The sequence below is a fragment of the Staurois parvus genome, unplaced genomic scaffold (assembly GCF_062004578.1).
Source record: "Staurois parvus isolate SC_StPar_1 unplaced genomic scaffold, SC_StPar_1.0 ptg000576l, whole genome shotgun sequence".
Lineage (NCBI taxonomy): Eukaryota > Metazoa > Chordata > Amphibia > Anura > Ranidae > Staurois > Staurois parvus.
Window position 1 is genome coordinate 1,627,437 of NW_028318372.1, and position 15,955 is coordinate 1,643,391.

Consider the following 15,955-nt stretch of genomic DNA (forward strand, 5'->3'; position numbering starts at 1 on the left):
CTAAGGAAATGCCAGGAATGTCTTTGTAGTCTTAAAATTACAGTATTTCTATTTTCAGGCCACTAATCTAGTGCACCTGTATAGTAACGGAAGTCTAAAGCTAGCCACATACACCAGTAGAATTTTCTTAGAAAATGTTCCTTTTTTCTGAACATTCCTTTGATTTTCCTATGGTTACTGTATGAAATTTTAAGGGCTTTCAAAGAAAATTAGTTGACTCAAGGATGACAAGATTGAATGCTCTAATTTTTCTAAATTTCGATCCAAAGTTCAAACAGAATTCTATTTTTGTATGGCTAGATTAAGCTTCTGCTAAGGTGCGAGAACTCACTGGTGGTGCCTCCACTGTGTTGGCCCTTGTTTAGGGTAAGCAAGACCCAAGATGAGATCCTTTTGTCCCCAGGCTTCTTCTTCTTAATCATTCTTTTAATTGTAGGTGTTTTTATTGATTTTCTAAATAACAAAGTAAATTTTCAATAAAACCTTTAGCTCCTTATTAATTATATCCAGGCAAATTATACAAACTTGCAAACAATTGAGCACTGAAATAGGATCGATATGGCTCATGGCAGTTCAAATGTGTCTCTATCACTTGCGTTCTCTGCTTATGTGGAATAAGCTATCTCTAGAATCTATGTAGATAGTAAGTTCTTTAGGCTTACTCAAGATTGCTTGATGGGCATATCCAGGAAGCAAACACATCTAAGGAAACTCCAGGAATGTCTCTGTAGGCTTAAAATTTCTCATGTATGCGATAATTCTCTTCTGAGGCTAAGGGAAGTCTAAAGTTAGCCACCTACACCAGTAGAATTTTGTTAGAAAATGATCCTTTGATTTTCCAATGGTTACTGGATGAAATTTTAAGGGCTTTCAAAGAAAATTAGTTGACTCAAGGATGACAAGACTGAATGCTCTGATTTTTCTAAATTTTGATCAAAACTTCAAACAGAATTCTACTGGTGTATGGACAGCTTAAACTTCTGCTAAGGTTAGGGAACTCTCTGGTGGTGCCTCCAATCTGCTGGGCCTTGTTTAGGACAAGCAAGATCCCTGCTGAGATCCATTTGAACCCAGGCATTGCACTCACTCAGATCTTGATAAAGATAGTCCAGTCCTTGGATGTACTTTAACACTTTAGGTCTCATTTACAGGGAGGGATTATATCCATGCCCCATGCAAGGCGATGTATAACAGGTATCGGGATGCACAGATGTTGTATCCTCGTGCTGGAAGTCCCATTGTCTGTTGGGAGGCAGCTCAACACCTGTGCATCCCCGTGCTGGTAAACATGGTCCTGCACAGGATTCAGTTGTAATCATCCCATGTGAAGGGGTCCTTATTATAGAACAGGAATGGACTACTCAGCAAGTAACAGTTGTCTCTTTGGCTGATGGCCCTATATTTTTGCAAACCTCTCAACTTTCTGAAATGATAGAGGGACACTTTTTACCACACAGTGTGTAGACATAGGGTCCTTGCCATGGCCCTGGTAACCTGGACCTCAAGATCAAAGAAAATATGCAGACAATGATTGGCTAAACCACACAAGTGCTTATTTAATCTATATTTTTCCTTTATATCAGCTTTTCATAATAAGAATTTATTGAGATATACATATCAGACCAGAAAAAGGGACAACTGGGGCTACATGAGGAACAGAGGATTTGGTCTAAAAAGAGGGACAGTCCCATCAAATGAGGTACAGTTGGGAGCAATGAGTTTTGTATAGGAGCCATCTGAAAGATGCCAAAGGGAAGGGGATGAGTCATTGCTCTTATTCAGTGTTCTATTTAGATTTCAGATTGGGCAATTGAGTTCTGAAAACATCAGACTTTTTTCAACAAAGAAGCTAAGGAGAGACTGGAAAATATGTGAAAGGAAACCTAGAGCTCTATCTGCATTGCATATGAAAAAAAAGTCCAAATATTCTAATATGGTTGGCTAAAAGTACAAAGAGAGATACAAAAATCTGTTTTTATGCAAAGAAAGTGTGCCAATTGCCGCACACTGTGCAAGCCCGTCCATCACACAAATGATAGCAGCTTCAGCCTGGCTCCATCTAAGCCATGATCTCCAACACGTTTTGTGGAGGCATGACTAAGCCCAATGAGCTGGGGAAACGTGTCAGCTGCGTGGTTTAGACAGAGCTGGGCTTAGACTTGTGTGATGGATGGGCTTGCATGGCTACAGAAGCCTGAGTGGAGACCCAAAGCTTTATTTAGTCCTTTTTAGTTTCCATTTGTAGCTTCTAACTGTAGCTCAAAGTTAATTAGCCTAAAGCTGAAGTGCAGCTTGCTCCCCATGCCCGTCATCTGCCCTTACTTACCCCCTTTTCCCCCCAAAGGTCCCCAGAATTTTGTTTAAGTACCCTGTAGATACTTTTTATCCTGCAGTCTTCAGGCTGGGTCGAGAATGTCAAAGGTCTTTCCCCTCCATTCTCAGTGGCAGCGGTGGAAGGTGCCTCCTTCTGTACTAAGTTGGTGCTCATTTGATAAGTGAGTGATACTCAGCCCAGGGTACTGTAAAGGGGGCTGTGCTGACAATGAGGTCAACTGAGGCAGGACTCATGGAGGACATTCCATCCTCAGTGTATGTTCAGCTCTGTGTATGTTTAGTTCCCAGACTTGGTTGTTTTGGTGTGAGCAGCAACCAATTATGAGTAGTTTGGCAGCCAAAATGGCACCTGGCCCCGCCCTGATATCACCCCAAGGAGCAGGTCAATGATAGCCTGGGCTCACAGGAAGTAGGCTGAATTCTGAAAACTAATGGTGAAGCAGAAGTACTGCAGAAAACAGCTCAGGTTTAAAGCAAAGTGTTACAGCAGAACTTTCTTTTTCATTGGAACAGATTACAAGCAGCAATAAAGAAAAAAGGGGGGAAAAAAAGAAAATTCTGGCATACCAATTTTAAGCTGAATTGTTTGAAATTGTTTTTATTTTTTAACTATTTGCTTCAAACGTAGATGATTATTTTTGGATTATGAGAGTAAAGGGAACGTGGATCACACCCATAAAGGATTTCTTATCAGTAACTCACAATTAATTTAAAATATAATCTTGTTAATGCTATACAAATATAGTAATGGCACGCAATTAGAATTAGAGTTTGTTTCAAAGTGACATCAAAGTCAACTCAGAATTCACTTTTAAACAAAAATGTTTTACATTTTAAATATGTATTTAGTTTTGCGATTTTTTTAATTTAAAGTGGCACTTTGAGGGAATGCGGGCTCCTACCATAATATGAAATTAGTCATCTTAAAACTGTAATACTGGAAAACAGCTAAATACAAAATTCAAATGCTTATGTTGGAGCTGTTTTATCTACAAACATATTTTTTTATTTTATTTCTGGCTATCCAGTCCTATGACTTACACAGCTGTGCCCAACATCACAACCCTAGCAATGAAGGGGACCTGATCTTTATTGAGTGCAGTTTCTCTTTCACTTACAGGTCTCCTCCCCACTAAACCCCCAACCTTTGGCTGCACAGTAAAAAGGGAAGCAGTACACTGATGTGCATTTCTCTCTATCACTCTGTTTCATCCTCCTATCAGCATGCCCATTGCACTGTAGCACACCTGATTAGCAACTTGTGCTGCTTCTTCTTCTTCCCCTTCTCTGAGCTCAAATCAGATTCAGCAGCTACAGGCATCAACACAGTATTTTTTTTTTTAAGCAGTCAATTTTCATTTTTTGTAAAAGAGATTCTAGTGGCTAATTAGACGCTGGATTGCTTTTACAGGAGGTATAAGGGGGTCCCCCCTCCTGCCCCCCACTGGTGCCTCCCTGGGCTCTCCCATCCCCGCGGGAAGCCCGGGACTGAAGGCGGTTTACCATACGCCAGGACTGAAGCCGGATTACCATAGATGTGATCAGGGACCACCCCTTCCCCGATCGTCTCTACAGTATAAAAAATCAGAAGGGATGAGTATTTTGTCTAGTTTCCCCATCATATAAACAAGTCATTTTTGACTTGTAAAACACATCTGATCAAATGGATCTTGGTTCAATCTGATTCTTTTAAGGGGAGAGGAGAGATCTGGGGTCTAATAGACCCCATATCTCTCCATAAAGAGGACTTGTCACTGCCCATGCTATCACAAGGGATGTTATTCATTCCTTGTGATATCAATAAAAGCGCTAAAAATTTAGAGACAATGTAAAAATAAATAAATAACAAAATAAAAAAAAACACACAAAGGTGAACTCACGTGTCAGTCCTGCACGTATACGTAAACTCCGATCGCATATGACAAATTGTCGTGAATGTCAGAGCAAAAGCAAAAATAGCACCAGACCTCTTGTGTAATTCTAAACTGGTGACCTGTGAAGGCCTTTAAAGCATTGCCCTTGGAATTTTTTTAAGTACTGTAGTTTGGCGCCATTCCACAAGTGTGCACAATTTTAAATCGTGACCAATAATATCCACTAGGCTTAACATTGTCTTTTATATTTTATCAAACAATTGGGTATTATATTGTATTTTTGTGCATTAAATTAATTCAAGTGTATTTTTCCAAAAAATTGTGTTTGAAAAACTACTGCTCTTAAATATAGGACATTAAAAACATTGCAAAACCAACCAATTAATTCTGTAGGGCCTCTGCTTAAATATAAATGTATAATGTTTTTTGCTGGTTCTATGTAATTTTCTAGCAAACAAATACAGATTTTTACATGTAGAGGAAAAGTGTAATATATAAATATATATATATATATATATATATATATATATATATATATACACCACTCAAAAAATTAAAGGAACACTTTGAAAACACATCAGATCTCAATGGGAAAAAAAACTCATGCTGGATATCTATAGTGATATGGACGGGGTAATGTGTTAGGAACGTAAGGATGCCCCATCGTTTGATGGAAATGAAAATTATCAACCTACAGAGGACTGAATTCAAAGACACCCCTAAAATCAAAGTGAAAAAATGATGCAGCAGGCTAGTCTACTTTGCTGAAATTTCATTGCAGCAACTCAAAATGGTACTCAGTAGTTTGTATGGCCCCCACATGCTTGTATGCATGCCTGACAAAGTCGGGGCATGCTACTAATTAGACGACTGATGATGTCCTGTGGTATTTCCTCCCAGATCTGGACCAGGGCATCACTCAGCTCCTGGACAGTCTGAGGGGCAACCTGGCAGCATCGGATGGACTGAAACATGATATCCCAGAGGTGTTCTATTGGATTTAGGTCAGGCGGCCATTCAATGCTATCAATTCCGTCATCCTCCAGGAACTGCCTGCATACTCTCACCACATGAGGCCAGGCATTGTCATGCACCAGGAGGAACCCAGGACCTACTGCACCAGTGTAGGGTCTGACAATGGGTCCAAGGATTTCATCACGATACCTAATGGCAGTCAGGGTGCCATTGTCTAGCCTGTAGAGGTCTGTGCGTCCATCCATGGTTCTGCCTCCCCAGACCACTACTGACCCACCACCAACATGGTCATGCTGAACGATGTTACAGGCAGCATAACATTCTCCACGACCTGCCAATTCTGGTGTTCAATGGCAAATGCTAATCGAGCTTTGTGGTGCTGGGCAGTGAGCACAGGGCCCACTAGAGGATGTTGGGCCCTCAGGCGACCCTCATGAAGTCTGTTTCTGTTTGTTTGGTCAGAGACATTCATATCAGTGACCTGCTGGAGGTCATTTTGTAGGGTTCTGGCAGTGCTTATCCTGTTCCTCCTTAAATAAAGGAGCAGATACAGGTCCTGCTGATGGGTTAAGGACCTTCTACAGCCCTGTCCAGCTCTCCTAGAGTAACTGCCTGTCTCCTGGAATCTCCTCCATGCTCTTGAGACTGTGCTGGGAGACACAGCAAACCTTCTGGCAATGGCACGTATTGATGTGCCATCCTAGAGGAGTTTGACTGCCTGTGCAACCTCTGTAAAGTCCAGGTATGGCCTCATGCTTCCAGTAGTGACACTGACCCTAGCTAAATGCAAAACTAGAGAAAATATGAGTAGGGAAAAAAATGTCAATGGCCTTCACCTGTAAAACCATTCCTGTTTTGAGGGTTGTCTCACTGTTGCCCATCTAGTGCACCTGTTGTTAATTTCATTAACACAAAATCAGCTGAAATTGATTAACAACCCCCTCTGCTATTTAACTGACCAGATCAATATCCCAGGAGTTTCACTGACTTGATGCTGTACTCTGATTTAAAATTGTTCCTTTCATTTTTTTGAGCAGTGTATTTGGTATTCAAAGTAAGTGTAAAGCAATATTAAACCCAAAAACTAAAAATGTGTATATTGCCCCTAACCAATCAGATGTGGTGGCTGCATTTTTTTTTCTCTTTTTATGGCTTATTTTTCTTTATTTTCACCTACATTACATTTCATTACATATACAGGCCCTGCTTCCTACTTTCCACTATTCCACAGAGGTTTTGCCTTACTACACCTCTTTCTCAATGTAAGTCTATCAGTTAGGGATGACTGATAGAAGCCAATAATCTCTTTACCTGGCTTGGCAGTTGTTGCTTAGAGGAACTGAAAGATTGCCATAAAAACCTGATACAAATAAGAAGGAATCCAGAAAGCTGCATGTATATTACAGTAATAAAATTCGGTACATCAGGCATATAAGAAGGTAAAAATGGTGTAAAATATTCCTGCAAAGTAAACATTCAAATACTAACTCAAAATGTGTGCTTAGGGCAAATAAATTGTAGTTTTATTGTAAAATGATGCAGTCAGGCTTCTTCTACATTCAATTTCCAGACTGCATTAACATGCGGCCTGCCATCTGCACCTGTAAAACCCTAAGACGCATCTCCGTACAGACTGCCCGCTGAAGCCTGAATTTATATGGAAATGAAAACAGTGTGCCTCGCTGCATACTGTAATAATTGCTTGTATTTCTGTCTGGGAGCACAAAGTGGCAATTTATTTCAGTCTAAGCTGCTGCGATAATTCAGGCCTGGCTGTGGTTATAAGTTCACCTTCGTAATTGAGGTTAAGGAAGGACTCTAGTGAGAACCATTATGCACAGGTATAGACATATCACAAGTTGTTTGGTAAAATTCTAAGTATTTCTAGTCTAGAAGTCGAAGTCTGTAGCAGTCACCTGGTAATTCAAAGATCACAATTATAGCAAGAACCTTCTTAAAGGGGAACTTAACTTAAAGGGGAAGGATTTAATCCTTCTAACATATACTCACTATATATTAATAACAAAATTCATACTAACTGCTCCATGGAGCCTACTGTTGTCTTCCCTGCAACTGTAGTTCTCCTGGTGCCTCCATCTTGAAAGTCTTCCATATGGTTTTCAACCCTACTGCATGTCAGGGATGTAGGGATTGACCTCTCCTGGTCTTGGTGAACATTGGGGGTGATTTACTAAAACTGGAGAGTGCAAAATCATGTGCAGCTCTGGTTTTCAACCCTACTGCATGTCAGGGATGTAGGGATTGACCTCTCTTGGTCTTGGTGAACATTGGGGGTGATTTACTAAGAGAGCAAAATCATGTGCAGCTCTGCATAGAAACCAAACAGCTTCCAGTTTTTATTGCCAAAGTTTAATTGAACAAGCTGAAGTTAGAAGCTGATTGGCTACCATGCACAGTTGCACCAGAATTTGCACTCTCCAGTTTTAGTAAATCAACTCCATTGCCTCCATTACTAAAAATGTTGGAAAACAGCAGTTTTTTTTAAATTGTCCCATAAACAGGAGGTGAAAGTAATTTTTCTAATAGTAAACTTGTTCTTGTGACAACTGTCTAAGAGGTAATTTCCCCTCTCCTTTTAAAAGGTTCTTCAGTCCCCCACAAAAAAAAATCAAACGTTAGCAGCTACAAATACTGTAACTGATGACTTTCAATGAAAGGACACTTACCTGTCCATAGATCCAGCGTGGTGCTCACCCGGGCCGGTTCTTTGCCAGTCTTCAGGTCCCCGGTGCTGGTATATATATATTTTTTTAATCCAGCTGAACTCCTTGCCGCTTCACAGCTGGATTCCCACTGCACATGCACGAGGAGTGCTGCACTTTTTAATAGTCCCGCAGCCTCCTGGAACCTGTGACGCATTTCTGAAGACTGAAGCCAAATAGAGGGGGGCTAATTTGGGCTGTAGTGGGAGTGGGTAGCTATCAAAACTAGGTAACTGCACCCCCCCCCCTAAAAAAAAAGTGTTCAACAGTGGAAAAAGATTGTCGAAAGAGCAGAACTTTCCCTTTTTTTTAAGTTCTGCATTAAAGAGATCTTTTACTTCCTGCTGTGTCTGTGTGAGTGAAAGTATAGGGAAATATCTCCAGTTTGACCCAGATGAAAGAAAAAACATGACAAGGGTCTCAACCATTTTCTACTCTAAAAAGAAAAATAGACTTTATGGTGTTTTAGAGCATTGGGGTATTAGCCTTTTTTCCACCAGGGCAGGCAAGAGGTGGGTAGGAAGGGAAGCTGCCCTGGGCACTGTGGTATCATGTGTTGGGAGGGAGAATTTGGGGGGTGGCAGGGAGAAAGAAGTGTTCTAGGAGAAGAGACTGTACCCAAAGCCGATTGAAGAATTGGCTCAGGTAAGGACATTGCTGAATCCCAGGACAGATCTCAAATCTGCCAAGGACCCAAAGAGAGACTCTGGCTGTTTGGTAGTAGACATGTGCAATCAGTTTGCATTACTTACTGGCCACAGTTTGTTTCTCCTTCTCTTGCTGATGTGGGACCCTAAGAGAACAGAGCTGTAGAACATGTGTCCAGATCTGCCAAGGACCCAAAGAGAGACTCTGGCTGTTTGGTAGTAGACATGTGCAATTTGTTTGCATTACTTACTGGCCGCAGTTTGTTTCTCCTTCTCTTGCTGATGTGGGACCCTAAGAGAACAGAGGTGTAGAACATGTCTCCAGATCTGCCAAGGACCCGAAGAGGGACACCATCTGTTTGGTAGTAGACATGTGCAATTTGCTTCTTACAAACCCAAATTTGGACAAAATTTTTGTCATTCAGTGGTTTGGATGTATGCAAATTTTGGAATCACAACAGTAAAGAATTTAAACAAATCCAAAATAAATTGTTGTTGCTGCTGACTTTTAATATAAAGACACTTACTTGTCCAGGGATTCAACACCTGAGCCGATTCTCCAATTGGCTTTGAGTGCAGGTGCCAGCATTTCCAGTACAGGATACCTGTCATGAAGCATTGCAGCTTCACTGCCGGTTTCATACTGCGCATGCACAAAGCTGAGCTGCTTAAAGCAGACACCCTGACCTGCTTAAAGGGGCCACCAGTCATCGCTACAAATGTTTGGTTTGGGGTTTAAATATACCATACCCCCCATGGCGTCATTCCCTGAAATCTGTCCCACAGTTTATATAGGACTGTAGTGATGAGATTAGACTCTAAGCTCCTTCAGAGGCAAAAGCTGATGTGGACAGATCAGCGCTCTGTAAAGGGGTGCAGAAAAAGACAAAAACTAATAAGAACCTTGGAAATCAATTTTTCTGTCTTTCTTTTCTGGTTCTGAAAACACTTTTTGAAAGGAAACTATAAAGATCTGTAAAGTTTTGGGGGTTTTAGTCAGGCTTCACTGAGAACCTATTGTTATGGAATGCATTGTTATGGGAAGTTTGTTTTTCTAAGCTATTTATCCAAAAACACGCATGCATTGATCTGTATTTGCACATTGATGGCAGGATTTTGTATTTTTCCTGGATGTCTCTTTTAACAAATGTTCTCTTTCAGGAGACAATGGTACGTAGTGGCAGAGTATTGTAAGCAAACATTCATGGTAACCTGGATCTCCTCTGATGAAGAAATAGAATCAGCTCTGAGACACTGGTGGTGGCTTAGTGGTCGTATGTATGACGTCATTTACTTGTTTTTTTAGGAGTGACATCATATGTACGGCTGCTAAACTGCTGCATAATTCGTCCTCCAACTTTCCTCTGAAAAGGCATCTCTACAATGTGCTTCATATTTTTATCTTGACTCTTTTTGCTATATTCTGTTATAGGGTTACCAAAATACTGATTGTCTTCATAGCAATTCTTTGGAAATTTCCATATATGCCCATTTATATTATCCACATTTATGTGCCAGATGTTGTTGCCAATTGTACAAATCATTTTGCAGGGTCCTCTACTTCCAGGCCACATAGCGGTCCTATGATTTTCTATGGCTATAGTTACGCCGTTATATAGAGCCCATGAGGATCTTCCTGAATACCTCTTAGGGTGGTCCTGATGGGCAAGTTGCATTTATTTTTTTTATTAAATAGAAACTCAAATATCTGATTGGTTGATGAAGGCAATGCAGACCCTTTTTCACCTCCATTTTTTAATTATTTCTTTTGCAAAAAATATGTGTATAGAGAAAACAAATCCACCATCACCTTTGCCAGATTGTGTCCTTTCTCAGCTTTAGTCTTTATCTTTGTCTACAATCATTATTGTACAGTTAGTCATTCTGTCACTAAGAAGAGAAGGATTAGTTGGAGAACAATTAGTCAGTGGATGTGCCCACATGTTGCCTAGGAAATTAAGATCTAGATTATTTTGTCCCCTTGACATTATCCTTTTAGAAAGAATTTGAAATATTCAAGGTCTATCATTAGCTGGTAGATTCTGCAAGAGCATCAAGGAACTTTTCTTAGAAAAATCATTAAATGTGATTGACAGTGACTGTCTTATTTGATTAATAGGAACAATCAGAAAAAATGTAAATGATAAAAAAAAAAGAGCGTATGTAGAAATAGATAGATAGATAGATAGATAGATAGATAGATAGATAGTAACACTACTCTCTCCCCAGACCCTACCCTCTCCCCATATGTAACACCCTGCCATAATACTGTTTTCAGGATGTTAAATGGACACAAGATGGCAGTGTCCTGCAGCCCAGTTACAGACTCTGTTGAAAAGCTTTGTCGGATTCATAGGCTGATTGCAGGACTTCGCTATCTAACATGGAGTTAACAAGCTACATCTCCCAGAGGATCTGGTGGCTGGGCAGGGCCAAATAAATACAGAAGCCCGGGAACTTGAGGAGAGGACGTGGACAAAGAGAGTGGGAGAGCAGCTGTAAGGAGAAGACCGTATGGGGTGCTGGAGATCCCAGCTGGGCCAGACCGCAGAGAATGGAGGAGAAAGGAGGAATTGCTTACAGCTGACACCGCTGACATCACTGACAAGACTGGCAGACAGCCCTGAAAGCAGGCAGGCCAGAGTGCTGTTGTCCAAAGTGATCTCTGAAGGAGGAACCACAAGGAAACGGGGGCACCTGTCTACAGAGAGACCATCCATCACCTGACCAAGGCCACAGGTTGGGTGAGAGAATTCCATTCTCAAGCCATCTAATTTGCACATGACATTACCAAATCCAGTTACTTTCTACTACCTGACTACTTTTGTTTTCAAGTTACACGTGTTAAGGCCCAAGTTGTTCGGCCTACTAGTTATTACAGTTCCAGCATATCCAATCACAAGGGTCTACTGCACTATCTGCTCTCCGCAGGCCAAGCTGTGTTATCGCCCCATATTGTCTACCCATTTGCCAAGGTGTTCCTCCACTGTTGCAGTTTGCTACTGTGGCTCAAAAAAGAACCAATTTCTACAGAGGTGTGTTTTGCCCATTTTTAAATCTGCCAAATCTTACACTCCACCCTGTGTTTGCCAAAGGGGTACCACTCTAATTCAATGTTATGTAAAGGGAAAGCTCTCTTCCTTTGTATTCACCCTCTATTAAGGAACTTCTATCTTTTGGCTTAAGGAAGATTTGAGTCCTTATGTGCACCAACTAGGGCCCCATCGAGCGTGCAGAAGATCAGACATTGCAGTTAAAGGGACATTGGCCTATTTAATTGAAGATCTCTTCTTTCCTCAAAATTAGACGCAGCTACCAGCCACTGAGAGCTCAGAGTGAGATAGCCTTTCTGTTTGGTAGGTTTTTTTTTTACTCACTGAGGAAGAAACCTCTCTGAACTGGGGCTATCATTGAAATTCTGAATCGCAGGACCTCTAGAACTGATTGAGATTGTGCTGTGTTGTAACCATTATTTGAAGTTACTAGAGTGACAGCTGTTATCTTATGCACTTATTTTCGTGTTCCTTTACTGTGCTTACATTTCATCTCAATACATTCAACATATCAGTTCAATCTAAACTGTGTGTGAGTCTATTTTATGGTTGCAGCCAAAGGATTCTTCTGGCTAGAGGTATAAGGGGGTGTCAGCAGAGGTTGGGCTTCCAGAGTGGGGTCAATAAAGACAGGGAACCAGAAAATTACTCAGCAGCCCCTGAGGGGGTAATGCTATAAATAGAAAGATAGATAGATAGATAGATAGATAGATAGATAGATAGATAGATAGATAGATAGATAGATAGATAGATAATGGTGATTGATAGATAGATAGATAGATAGATAGATAGATAGATAGATAGATAGATAGATAGATAATGGTGATTGATAGATAGATAGATAGATAGATAGATAGATAGATAGATAGATAGATAGATAGATAGATAGATAGATAGATAGATAGATAATTGATGATACATAGATAGATAGATAGATAGATAGATAGAACAAAGCATTGTGTATTTACCAATGAAATAAAGTTGTTTTGTTCTTTTTTTTTTCTTTTATTGATCTGTATAATTTCAGTGTGCCATTACCAACATGAATGAACACCTAAAAAAAATGAAATAATTGGTAAAAAATAAAATTTAAAAATCAGCAAAAAAAGGATTAAAATGAATTTAGCAATGATGAGAACCAATTACGGGGACTAGATATAAGACTAGATAGATAGACAGTGTCAGGACCTGGATCACCAGCTGATGTCACTATGCTGCATGGAGCAGCTTGTCTTGCAGTGCCCCCCCCCCCACACATAAAAAAAACTGCACCACGAACAGCTGCCCCTCCTGCACCAGCCCTCCCCCAGTTCTGAAGAAATGGAAAGAAAGAAAAAAAAGCTTGTGATACAGTAAAAATCATCTCACTTTGGTAATTAAATGAAATTCAGCTTTGAACATTGACCCAGAGTAAAGAAACATTTGAAGCAAACTAGATAAAGTTCACAGCAATCTTCTCTTTGAACAATTCGATGCAAGTTTTTAGAGCTGTCAAATTCTGCCCTTTTGAAGGTAAATATTCTACCAGTAAAACAGGAACCAAATTTATACATGGAGAGAAAACACTTTTAAAGGTGTAAGTTAGTAAAGATGCTATTGCACGAAAAAAGCTTTTACTTCAGTGCCAACATTATTTGCAAAAAAATAGCTGGGTTTTTGCTGTAATGGGTTTGGTGATGTTATGTTGCTGATTCTACACTGCTCAAAAAAATTAAAAACACTTTGAAAATACATTGGACATCAAAGGGGAGAAAATCTCATGCTGGATATTTTATACTGATATGGACTGAGTAATGTGTTAGGAACGTAAGGATGCCCCATCATTTGATGTAAATGAAAATTATCGACCTACAGAGGACTGAATTCAAAGATACCCCAAAAAATCTAAGTGAAAAAATTATTCAGCAGGCTAGTCCATTTTGCTGAAATGTCATTGCAACAATTCAAAATGGTCCTCAGTAGTTTGTATGGCCCCACGTGCATGTAGTTTGTATGCATGCCTGACAATGTCGGGGCATGCTCCTAATGAGACGACGGATGGTGTCCTGGGGTATTTCCTCCCAGATCTGGACCAGGGCATCACTGAGCTCCTGGACAGTCTGAGGTGCAACCTGACAGCGTTGGATAGGAACATGATATCCCAGAGGTGTTCTATTGGATTTAGGTCAGGCGAGTGTGGGGGACATTCAATGGTATCAATTCCTTCATCCTCCAGGAACTGCCTGCAAACTCTCACCACATGAGGCCGGGCATTGTCGTGCACCAGGAGGAACCCAGGATCCACTGCACCAGCATAGGGTATGACAATGGGTACAAGGATTTCATCCCAATACCTCATGACAGTCAGAGTGCCATTGTCTAGCCTGTAGAGGTCTGTGCGTCCCTCCATGGATATGCCTCCCCAGACCATCACTGACCCACCACCAAAGGGGTCAAGCTGAAGGATGTTACAGACAGCATTACGTTCTCCATGGCTTCTCCAGACCCTTTCATGTCCATCACATGTGCTCAGGGTGAACCTGCTCTCATCTGTGAAAAGCACAGGGTGCCAGTGGTGGACCTGCCAATTTTGGTATTCAATGGTAAATGCTGGGCACTTAGCACAGGGCCCACTAGAGGACGTCGGGCCCTCAGGCCACCCTCATGAAGTCTGTTACTGATTGTTTGGTCAGAGACATTCACACCAGTAGCCTGCTGGAGGTCATTTTGTAGGACTCAGGCAGTGCTCATCCTGCTTCTCATTGCACAAAAGAGCAGATACCGGTCCTGCTGATAGGTTAAGGACCTTCTACAGCCCTGTCCAGCTCTCCTAGAGTAACTGCCTTTCTCCTGGAATCTCCTCCATGCTCTTGAGACTGTGCTGGGAGACAAAGGAAACCTTTGGCAATGGTACGTATTGATGTGCCATCCTGGAGGAGTTGGGCTGCCTGTGCAACCTCTGTAGGGTCCAGGTATCGCCTCATTCTTCCAGTAGTGACACTGACTGTAGCCAAATGCAAAACTAGTGAAAAAAAGGCAGAAAAGATTAGTAGGGGAAAAAATGTCAGTGGCCTCCACTTTTAAAAACCGCCCCCTCCTGCCCACCCCTTAGTGAAACGCCTGACTAACGATACAAAAACTGTAAGAGGCTGCTACTAGGTCACACTCAGCTACTTACACTGCTTGCATTAACCACTTGCGGACCACCAACTTGCATTTTACTGTGGGTGGGCGGCTCATACAGGCACAATCATGTAACTGTACAGGGAGAGGAAACAAACAGAGTTTTTGTAAAAAACAGCACACATTATACACATTAACACTTGTTAGGCACGCACTTAACCCCTTCATCACATCAGGATGTTAACTGATCACTGTATTAGTGTCAATGGTAATGTGGTGATTGTCTACCTCCTACCCAAAAAGAATTCCAATATATATATATATATATATATATATATATATACACACACATACACTATATTGTCAAAAGTATTGGTCGGCCTGCCTTTACACGCACATGAACTTTAATGGTATCCCAGTCTTAGTCCGTAGGGTTCAATATTGAGTTGGCCCCACCCTGCAACTATAACAGCTTCAACTCTTCTGGGAAGGCTGTCCACAAGGTTTAGGAGTGTGTCTATGGGAAGGTTTGACCCGCTCTGTCATTTTACGTGGCCTACCACTTGGTGGCTGAGTTGCTGTTATTCCCAGCTGCTTCCACTTTGTTATAATCCCACTAACAGTTGACCGTGGAATATTTAGTAGCCAGGAAATGTCATGGATAAATTTATTGCACAGGTGACAACCTATCACGGGACCACGCTTGAATTCACTGATCTCCTGAGAGCGACCCATTCTTTCACAAATGTTTGTAGAAGCAGTCTGCATGCCTAGGTGTTTGATTTTATACATCTGTGGCCATGGAGGTGATTGGAACACCTGAATCCAATGATTTACAGGCATGTTCCGATACTTTTGGCAATATAGTGTACTTTAAGGCATGCTAATGTGGCCTTTCAAGCAATATTATGTTAGTCTAGGATACCTTAAAGTGGTGAGGTAACCATCCAGCCCCCCTTTATACTTATGTGAGTCCAATCTTGATCCAGCGATGTGCATGAGAGCTGAGGCTCTCCTTATTGGCTCATACAGCAGGGGGAGCCATTGGCTGTTAATCACAGCCAGTGAGCCAATGAAGAGAGAGTGGGGGAGGGGCCAAGCTGCACTGTGTATGAGTGGCCAATGTCCATTTACAGGAATGTAACTTAGGAGCGAGCCTGCTTGAGCGCCCCCATAGCAAGCAGCTATAGGGGGAGGAGCACAAAAAGAAGAGGATCAGAGCTGTTCTGTGCAAAAGCATTGCACAG

At 41.3% G+C, this 15,955-nt stretch overlaps 1 protein-coding gene across 1 annotated transcript in view; it reads left to right on the forward strand.

The window, feature by feature from the left end:
- Positions 1-15,955, forward strand: part of CALCR (calcitonin receptor) — a 394,427-nt gene that overhangs the window by 226,783 nt on the left and 151,689 nt on the right. The gene's annotated exons all lie outside the window — the stretch shown is intronic.